The following is a 10,315-nucleotide window of genomic DNA, read 5'->3' as shown; positions in this document are numbered from 1 at the left end:
CATATATCAATTAAAACCTGAAAACTTTAACATCGCTCAGCTACATCACACAATGTTTTCTACTTATTTGACAATGTATATTTTATCTTAAGACTATATTTTACATACAAGCTCTTAAAGACTTTTAAATATTCCTTGCATCTCTATTTCACTCCAGACTATTTTTTCTCTCCACATTAAGTAGTTGTTGATTTCTAGTGCCATCTCCCAAAGGAAAAATCACATTTGAATTTTAAGTCTTTTCATGCACTGCCTCCCATTCCTCAGCTCTCATTAACTTATTGAAATTTCAGTCCATAAATATATCAACATTATCATTCACTGATCAAGGCAAATTCCTATTTTGCTTTGGGATACTAAACATATCTATACATTTGAAACAGTCGTTAAGGATTTTCTTTTTTTCCAGGTTTTAAAGGTTTTCTGTAATCACCTTTTGTAATTTTCTGTCTCATCTCAAAGCTGGGGATGCCAGATTAAGTATTCAGTAACTGTACTATAATGTACCTAATGCCTCCTATCTTCCATGTGACGTGCTTGTGCTCCTAAAGCTTATGTCAGTTACATCATCTATCATAAAATTTATATATTCGTTGATTATATACATGCAAATAAAAATGGCATGCCCTCAATCTTCTCTATTTTATAAATGTCCTTATCATATAGAAATGGTTACTAAAGTTTAAGTTATGTGACTTGCATTTGGTAATATTAACTGAGTCTGCATTTTCAAAGAATATAGAATATATTTCAGTCTGTACATGCGTATTTTTGCTCTTTGTTCCATCAATTTCAATATCATGAACAAACACTACAAGTGATGATTTTTTTTTTTCAAATCTATCTATTCTATGGATTAATGTGGAAGATGATAGATTTAATTGGGCTAAAAATAAATTTTTGAGGGGTCTACCTGGAAACGCACTGATGGAGGAAGATTTCCTATTATAAAACCTATGAAAAACCTCTTAATGCAGACATATTGTTTTTCTATATTTATATGAATATATCTATATATATCTCTATATATCATGTATCTATATATATATGATACTTTTTAATCAAAATATCATGCAAGAGTAACTCAAATGATTTGCAGAACACCAACACCTTTACATCTGTCCACTTACAATCTCATCAAAAACATAAACAAATAAATCAAACAGAAATCACCCCTCCAAAAAGTGATGGATATTAATCACACTAATTTCCCTTTATTTATTCCATCTTAAAAGAGCATTTCCATAAAGCAACACCACAATTCAAGCTAATTGTTCAATCTTTATCGAGCTGATCAGGTTTAAGCTTTTCTAGCATATACTAACACAACAGTGTTTTTGCTCAGTCCTCTGACATTTTCCTTAGTATTCCAAGCTTTGATAAAAATCTAAATCATGTTTGATGGTTTTAATCCACTTGGAAGAAGTTTATCAAATCCCAAAGATTTAAAAGAGTAACCATTACATTTCTCAAACTCCTTTCAAGTTACTAATGGAATACAACATATACAGATCTTGGATTTCAGATCTACAACCGTTTGCAAGTAGCCTTGTATATGAGAAAAGCACCAATGATTTAATGAAATTCATTCTGCATATGAATTAGCCTACAAAATGTTTATTGCAGATGATCTGTACATGATTTTTCTCTTTTCATCTTACTTCTGTCCTCCTAATATGCAACTATTTATTCTTGTACTGTTTTGTGTGGGAAATACTGAATTCCACATTCTGAGAGTTCAACGTCTATTTTTTTAACATCTAAATAGTTTTTGCTTGGCATAAAAAATAGTTTTTATTGTTACATATAAATATTTATATATAGTGGGTATACACTGTTATATATTTCATTATAATATTTTATTCCATATTTTTGTCATATTTTTGATATATCTTCAGAGAAAAATGCATACTTTTATGTAATAACAAGTTATGCAAATTCTAGCACAATTTGAAAAAAGTTCAAAATGAATTTTAAGAACATTCAAACAAACATGTAAACCGTTACATGTTTTTTAATACTTCATTTCCATTTTGCACACATTTATACTCCCTGATTCAAGCTGAGATCGGAAGTAAAAATGTTGAAATACCACAACAAAGCTTATGTTTGTAGCTGTTTCAGCATGACCTGGAACAGTAGATATCATGATTATGGGAGAGAGCCTATTCTCTTTAAAATAATTCAAGCCACTTCTCAAAATTTATCAAGCTCATAAAGTTCAAATAGATGTATTTATATTTTTCTGAGTATTTGCCTGAAGCAAATCTTTCCAAGCACACAGAATCACAGAAACATCAAGGTTGGAAAAAACCTCTGAAGATGATGTAGTCCAACCCCCCTGCTGAGCGGGATCACCTAGAGCACATTGCGCAGGACAGCATCCAGGCAGGTTTTGAATATCTCCAGAGGAGACTCCACAGTCTCTCTGGGCAACCTGATCCAATATTCTGATCAATACACTTACAGTAAAGATGTGTCCACTCACATTCAGCCAGAATTTTCTGTGTTTCAGTTTGCGCCCATTGCCTCTCATCCTGTCACTGGGCATCTTTCCTAGATCTAGAGGCCTCCTTTCCCCAGGGCAATAGGAAAGAAGTGCACAGGTGGACAAAGATACTAGGAACATTTCTTCTCTTGGTGTCTCAACCCCCACTCACTCAAAATGAGACATTCTCACCTGCAGCTCAGACTGGCACTCCTCAAGAGCTAGAGCAGTTATGGAGTGTAATTAATATTTCTTCCATTCTTTAGTTACAGGCACTACCCCACCAGTTATTTGGAGCTTTAAATATCCAATTAAATCAACTACGTTCTAACAATAAACTAGAAACTAACCAAGGAAAACAAATTATATGTGTGTATATATATATATATATACACAAATATCTACAACCAGCACAGAATGAAACATCCCCAGCTACTGCCATAATTATTGTGATAATATCTTCAATGACAGTTTTATCTACTTTTTTATATACAATATTACTAAAACAGTGGATCTGTACAGCACAAGATACAAGAGCAGATACTAGCTTGGAAATAGACTGCTTTCCAAAACTCAGCCCAACTGGAAGTTGCTCTAAATCTGGTAATATCTACTCTAATATTGTCATTTTACACTATCTGAGCCAGCTTAGATTAGCTCATGACAGTGGAGAAAACTACATTCTTGTTACATTCTAATGATTATTCAGGCCAAGATTGTACTCTTTTGGGCCTCTCCACTGACCACAAGTTTTAATCACATGGAATCTTGTTAACACCTATTCCAGCATCGGCTGTTTTCCCTGAAAGCATGAAAAGTATGCCAGAAGTAGGCAGCATGCTTGCAGCAATCTAAGGAGAACAATTAAGATAGAGGTACCCTTGAAGGTTAAACTGAAACTGATCAGGAGGAAAGGTTAGAAAAAAAATGAGTAGCAAAAATCACCTAAATGTCAAAAGCCAGAAATACTACTTATGTGAAAGAAGTGTTGAGGGATTTTTGAAACAACAAAGACCCCATGGCTTGCTGCAGCTGAGCAAACCAAGCTACCAGGGTGACTATGAGAAGTTCCCATGACAGTGTTCCCACATTTTTCAATTGAGGAATTTAGAGAAATATTGTTGCTAGCAGCTGGCTTCAAGGACAAGGTCTACGTGACTGCTAATCACAAGGGGGTTGTTTTCTTGCAGGTGAGGTTGTTTTCATGAAGTTGTTTGTCTGCGTGCTTTTGACCAATAGTCGTGTGACAATCCGCCCCTATTAAGTTCACTATAAAAGCTGGGCTATTCGGGTAATAAAATGGAGCATAATCTGACCATACTAGTGTCTGTTGTGTTTTTGGCCATTCTTCCTGCAACAAAGAGGCATTCACCAAAAAGAAAAAAGCTAGTAATGAGCAGTTATTTTGGGCATTTTTATTCACTGGGTCAAATCCCAGTGTTATGAAGTTCCATAAAACAAATAACTAGACAACAGATAAAATTGCCAAGCTTTCAGCATACAATTAAATTAATACCTTTACCATAACAGATGAGGTCATTCAATAAAACTAAAATACTTGATAAAATAAACAGAATAGAAGCAGTATGAAAATATATGGTATAGAAATATAAGTACACAGCATCACAAGATGAATATACCAATCCAGTAAAGTCTGAGCTTGGAAGACACTGGAGAACAAGAATAAGAGAGCTAAGTATTCAGAGCACTACCTACCAGATGAAAGCAAAATGAACTTGTTTTCGGGACATCCCTAAATTAATGAAGTGAGCTTTTGTAGTTTACCTAAAAATAAATAACTAGTTTCTTGCCTGAAACCATCTGCCATTTAATCAGATTCTGTGGTCATCACACACAGATTCCATAAAATCAAAGTACAGATGGTGGTTTATTACAAAATAACATAGGAGGCTCAGAATAGATGATACATTTGGTCATTTTTGCACATAAACTCACTGATTAAGTATGAAAAATGTGAGCATTTGTTTATCTTGGAAAAACTGCTATTACTTGTCAAGCATGACCAATTATGTATTTCTAAACTGTTATCCATACAATTAAGAAAAAACAGCCATCTGTAAAGTCAGAACAGTTTGTATCTCTCTCTTTTTTTTTTTTTTTGGGGTGGTGGTGGTGGGGAGGTGGTTGGTTTGAGGATTTCTCTAAACCCTCCCACCTCCTCCCACCCCAATCCATGTATAAATGTAATTTCTTTAATCTGATTAACTCATAAAACAAAACAGTAACAAGAAAAACACAGAATACTGACTGTAACAAGTCTATTGAAATTTCCTTATTTTTTCCTTTCCTTTTTTTTTCTCCCCTTTCTTCAGGCAGATGTCAGCTAGTAATAAGAAAATTCTTAAAACTATTTATATTTTTTTACTTTTTACTGCATTTAAGAGATGCATAAGACCTAGATTATAACAAGGAAAAAAATGAAAGCTGTTCTCATTGTACACAGTTGCTTGACCTATTGAATTTCAAAATTGAGAGAGAAAAAAAAATCCATTAATTTCTAGACTCTATCTTTAAGGCAAAGCTTAACCATAGAAATATAGCAAGCAAGACTAACTGCAGTTTAAGTGGATGTAACAGGTATCTGTAAAACGAGGGGAGGGAAATCAATAAAAACACATTTTGACCTTTTAAACTCAAAATTCAAAATTAGCTGTGGGAAAGGGATGCTCACTGTAGGCAGTTTCACTGACTCAGAAATTTTATTTTGAAACTCAGAAAAATATCGGACTGAACATTTGAATACTACTATTAGCCAACTCATATCTGAAGAAGTAATACATGTTAGTATGAGACAAAAACTGAAACCAATTCTAAATGCTCCAACACCTCCTGTCTATAAGCAGAACTTTTTCACTTGTATTCTTTTTTAATCATTTCACAGGAAAATACCAATTATAAGTAGAAGTCACTAAAAAGAATCTCCATAACTCTAGGAGGATTTAGCAAGTCCACATTATAATCACAAAAATGGAATTCATGTTGGAAGGGATCTCCAAAGGTCATTTAAGTCATCTCTTTTGTTCCCAGGTTGCTCAAGACCATAGCTACTCAAGTTCTGAATATCTCCAAGGATGGACATTCAACAATTTGTTCCTGTGTTTAACAGGAGCCTTGGGAAAAAAAAAAAAAAACAAACAAACAAACAAACAAACAAACAAAAACCCACTCACTAAATTAAAAGAGAATACAAACACATAAACCACAAACACCCTTTGTGTCTTCTTCAAAACTTTTGTTACAGATTATGTTCATTGTGCACCTCTGAGAAGGGTCTGGCTTCATCTTGTTTTTTCTACAACTACCTGATAGGACTGTGTGGAAATCAGCTCTTGGGCCCTATCTTCCCCAGGCTGAGCAAGCTGTATTCCTGCAGCTTCTTCTCATAGCACAACTTCTTTCATGTCCTTTATAACCAAGTCACCTATCACATCGAGCAACTAATATACATTTTCCTTCACCTTTCTTTTGGTGCTAAACAGGAGCATTTACTGTCACCCTCTATTTGTAGTTTCAAGACTAGCAGAACTTTGTTATTCCTAGTTCCATTCTTGCATGTCCAGACAATTACGTCTTGGGTAACCCCTCCCTTCTTTCACCTTCCATATACCTCCTTTTTGTGCTGAAGCTCTATCTCCTGTTTCCCTGAACATTTATGATTCAAAATATAAAATTATTATTACCACATTGTTGAGATACTTTCATTTTCTGAACAGTCAAATCTTAGCAAGATAGAATAGTCCCATTTAGCATGTTTAGATGTTGCAGAAGGTCTACAGTTACAACTAGAAAAGTAATATCTGTGGACATACATATTACTGAGTAACAAAGATCCTTACTATCAATATCTAGGTTTGGAAGACAGTGACTCATTGTAACCCAATTTACTTGGATGCTAAAGAGCCACCAAGCAAAAGGTTATTAGAAACAGCAGTATTAAGTGAGCTAAATTTCCTATAATGTACACTTATGCAAGAAATGCTTTTGCAGAACATTGAACCAGTTATTTCTAGTGCTTGAAGCAGAGATAGTTTTGGCATTTCATTTCTTTATGCTTATTCTCAAAGAAGAGCTGACTTAGAGAAGGCCTTCTCTACAATGGAGAAACAATACCATAAACCATGCTTATCTATATATACTACATATCTATCTATATATATATATGGATTTTGGTTTTATCATTAATATTGTGCAGTTAACTCAGAAGAATATGAGCTGCCATTTTTTTAAAATGCACAAAATACCTTCTTAGAGAGAAAAAGAGCCCCACTGTGTAGCATCAGAGCACAGTGATTTTTGTCATGCAAAGTCAAAAATCAATTTAAGTAGCTCTACTCTCTCCATGATTCTTATAAATTCATATAACATAAAGAAAGAAAGTCTAAAGGTCTTGTGCTTCATTGGCACAGGCTCTTCTTGTGATGCTATAGAAGTTTGAATGGTGATGCACCTTTAAATAACCCTCTCTGTTTGCTCAACAAATTGAGATACAGAGGTTAGCCTTTACTATGTATTAAAAAGCAGTTCATTAAACAATCCAGAGTAACAGTTTCAAGTTTATTTGATAGCTATTAGCAATAGTGTCTGCAAAACTGCTGCTTGATTTAATTGGCAAACACTAGTTCCTTTCATTTACAGGCAGAACTGGAACCTCTGCTTGCCAACAAGCCGAAGATTGTAACCATTCTAGAACAGACACTATTTAACCTGTCTTATTATTAAGAAGAAAAATCCCACTTCACAGTCAGTTTAGCCTATGCACACAATAAAAAAATGCAAAAGTAGGTAATGCTCAGCTGACGCTTGCAGCTAACAGAAACCATTCTAAGATTTTCCTAACTTTGATTTGCTTTCATAGTGCTTGTTGAAATTTTTCTGTATAAAACTCTGAAAATTCAATAGTTGAACATAAATGGTGTGAATCAATCATGAAGTAGGTAGCAGACTAGGTAACACATAAATTGTGACTTAATGTATTGTATGTACTGTATTGAATGTTGAGACAAACAACCAAAATTTTTTGGCAAGTTTACTACTACGATCTTGACCTTAGCTGTTCTTATAACAAAACGGTGTTTTGCTTTGTTTTTCATTAGTAGAATTTCTTCTCTTTGCCCTTGCAGAGGACTATTTTATTGTAGCCACTAAGTAAACTGTAATCTCTTAATTGAAGAAAATCTCTATAAAGCCTGATCTAAACATTTAAAACATTTGTAATTTCAGAATATTCTCTCAAAGACTGAAAAATACTGACCTATGTCTCTCTTAGGAATATTTACTCATCAGCAGCTAATGGCTTTGTAGATAGTTGTGAAGTAGCACTGCTTAAAAAAAAGAGGAAAGGGGAAATAGGAAAGGGGAGAACAAGGATTTAGTGATACTTCTCCCAACCACAATGTGCAGTTTAGTGACTTTCTGAGACAGGTGTTTTATTTTTGTACTTAACATCCCACTCACTCTTCTTTAGCCTTAAAATAAGCATATAAAATTATAAACAATGTCTTTCATATGTTCTGTTCACTGTTGCCACACAAGGTCTTACCCCCAGACATGCATCTCTTACCTGCAAATTTTCTGAACCAGATGTTATTTGGAGCAAGTGAACTTATTCAGTTCCAGAGAAATGATGAATGTTTCAGGAACCATTACATTTTTAATGTCATGGCAGAGATACATGCTAATTCTTCAGCCAATTGGCATACAACTAATGTACAATTTACATAAAGGAAATGTACATTCATTATTATAATGCTTTTGAAGTGTTGCACTGTTATTATAACATGCGGAGGTGGAAGTTTGGTGCTGCTTTTGTATCCCTTTGTAGGAGGGAAGCATCTAGGTCCTTCACTACAGCAAGCCTAGAAACAATACAGAATAATTCTCACTTTTTTAGTCTCAATTCTCACTTTTTTACTTTTAAATATAAATACTCAGATTTTGTTTATTTACGTATGCATGTTTGTTTGTTTTGGTTTTAAACCCAAGTTTTACCCCTGGGAGTCATTAGACTGTAAATTCCCTTCTAGAATTAGGTTTAATGTCATATCTTTAATGTTTTTTTGCCCATTTCTGGGATCAGTGTTTTGAACTTTGCAATGATAGCAGCCTCAAGCTGGTAGGCTATCTGCTTAGTCTGGCAAGATTCTCTTCTACAGAAAAGAAAGTGCACATTTAAAACTAAAAATGAAATGCAGAATTTTCTTGTGAACAGAATTTATCACGTAGTTGAAGAAGCAAATTTCATCCATGGTTTCTAACTTTTGTATAGTCTCCAGCCTTCCATCCAACATAATAGACAGCTAAATCTCCCTGTAGATTTGGCTACAATCTGAATATGTCAAAAGGACAGCCAGGGACCATTTAAATGTTTCATTTTCCTTTAAACATCATTACACTCAAATGTACAAAGAGGCATCTGTCTGTTATTCCTTTCAACATCACTACAGGCCTTAGACTCATGTTTCAAGAACTATGCTGTCTCCCCTGAGGACTATTACATATTTCAAAATCTACAAAGGAAGACCTAAGTTGGGAAAACAATATTTATTTTAACAAAAAAAAAAAAAAGAAAAAAAAAAAAGAAAGAAAGCTTTTTTTCTCCAATATCTTAAACTATATGTATGACAAGCTACATACACAAATATTTTGTTGACATCATAATTATTACAATTAGATTTTATTTTATTGTCATTCTGTAAACCGTACCTCTTTCTCTATGAGTTTCAGACTCTTGCATATTCATGTAGACATTTATCATACTCCACAGTCAACTACAAAATTTTCAAAGACAATACTGATATTGTTTGCAATTAGTGATTCAATAGATGCTAAATCAAATGTAATCATTTATTTAAAAGAGAGGTTCAAAATAAAATCAGTCTCTAATGTCACTATGCTGATGGACTACACAGCAGTTGCATTTTGTATTATATATTGACATATAGTTCTAACTCAAACCCTGTGGGGATCCATGAAAAATTGCAAGGGTTTTCATTTAAACTAAAATTCTACTGGACAGCAAGGTCAGATATTGTGCTTCAAAGGCAGAATTAAAGAGTAGGAAAATAATTCAAATGCATTTAGAAGGACATGAAATATAAATATTTTCTCTTTTTAATGCTAGCTTATATGAGGAATACAATAATTATATTGAAAAAGGCAAAAATGGTTTTACCGTATGTCCGAATCTCTCTGATGTGTTGTTGACTGATGCTTGTAATATTGCCACCACAATGCACGTAGGTGTGTTTATTTGATTATGAATTTCACTGAAGTCTCTGTAGTTCTACTATATTATTTTTACCAAAATTGAGATTATAGATTTCATAGTGATTTCATCACTTTCCACTTTGCCATATCAATTCTGTAAATAAAACCATTTTTTTAATTAGCTTCCTACCATCTACTTCTATATATTCTTGTACTGATTGTCACCTGTGCCATTCATTTTAAGTCAGGTCTTAGTCCCCATCTGAGGATTTCACACATCTTTGAAGTCAGAGATCTGAACCACTGGCATACATAGCTATGGTCAGAGTAAATTATTAGAGGACAAAGGAAAAAATGCATTAAATTTACTAATCTCATCATTAATAATATTAAAATTATTAACCATGCATGTTAAAGAAACAAAACAGGAACTCTGAAGTTCAGGAAATAGAAGACCAATAGAGCGTAGGGTACCCAGACATGGCACAAAGGGAAGAGGAGACCAGAAGCACAGATCTAGAATTAAAGTTACAGTTTTTACATAATGTTATTTCATACCTACAAGTAGTGAAGAAGCCCCTGGCAAAATGCAGCTCTTAT

Source organism: Anas platyrhynchos, chromosome 4 (genome assembly GCF_047663525.1).
Source record: "Anas platyrhynchos isolate ZD024472 breed Pekin duck chromosome 4, IASCAAS_PekinDuck_T2T, whole genome shotgun sequence".
Classification (NCBI taxonomy): Eukaryota; Metazoa; Chordata; class Aves; order Anseriformes; family Anatidae; genus Anas; species Anas platyrhynchos.
The sequence above is the reverse complement of the archived record's forward strand: the minus strand, read 5'-3'. Positions refer to the sequence as shown.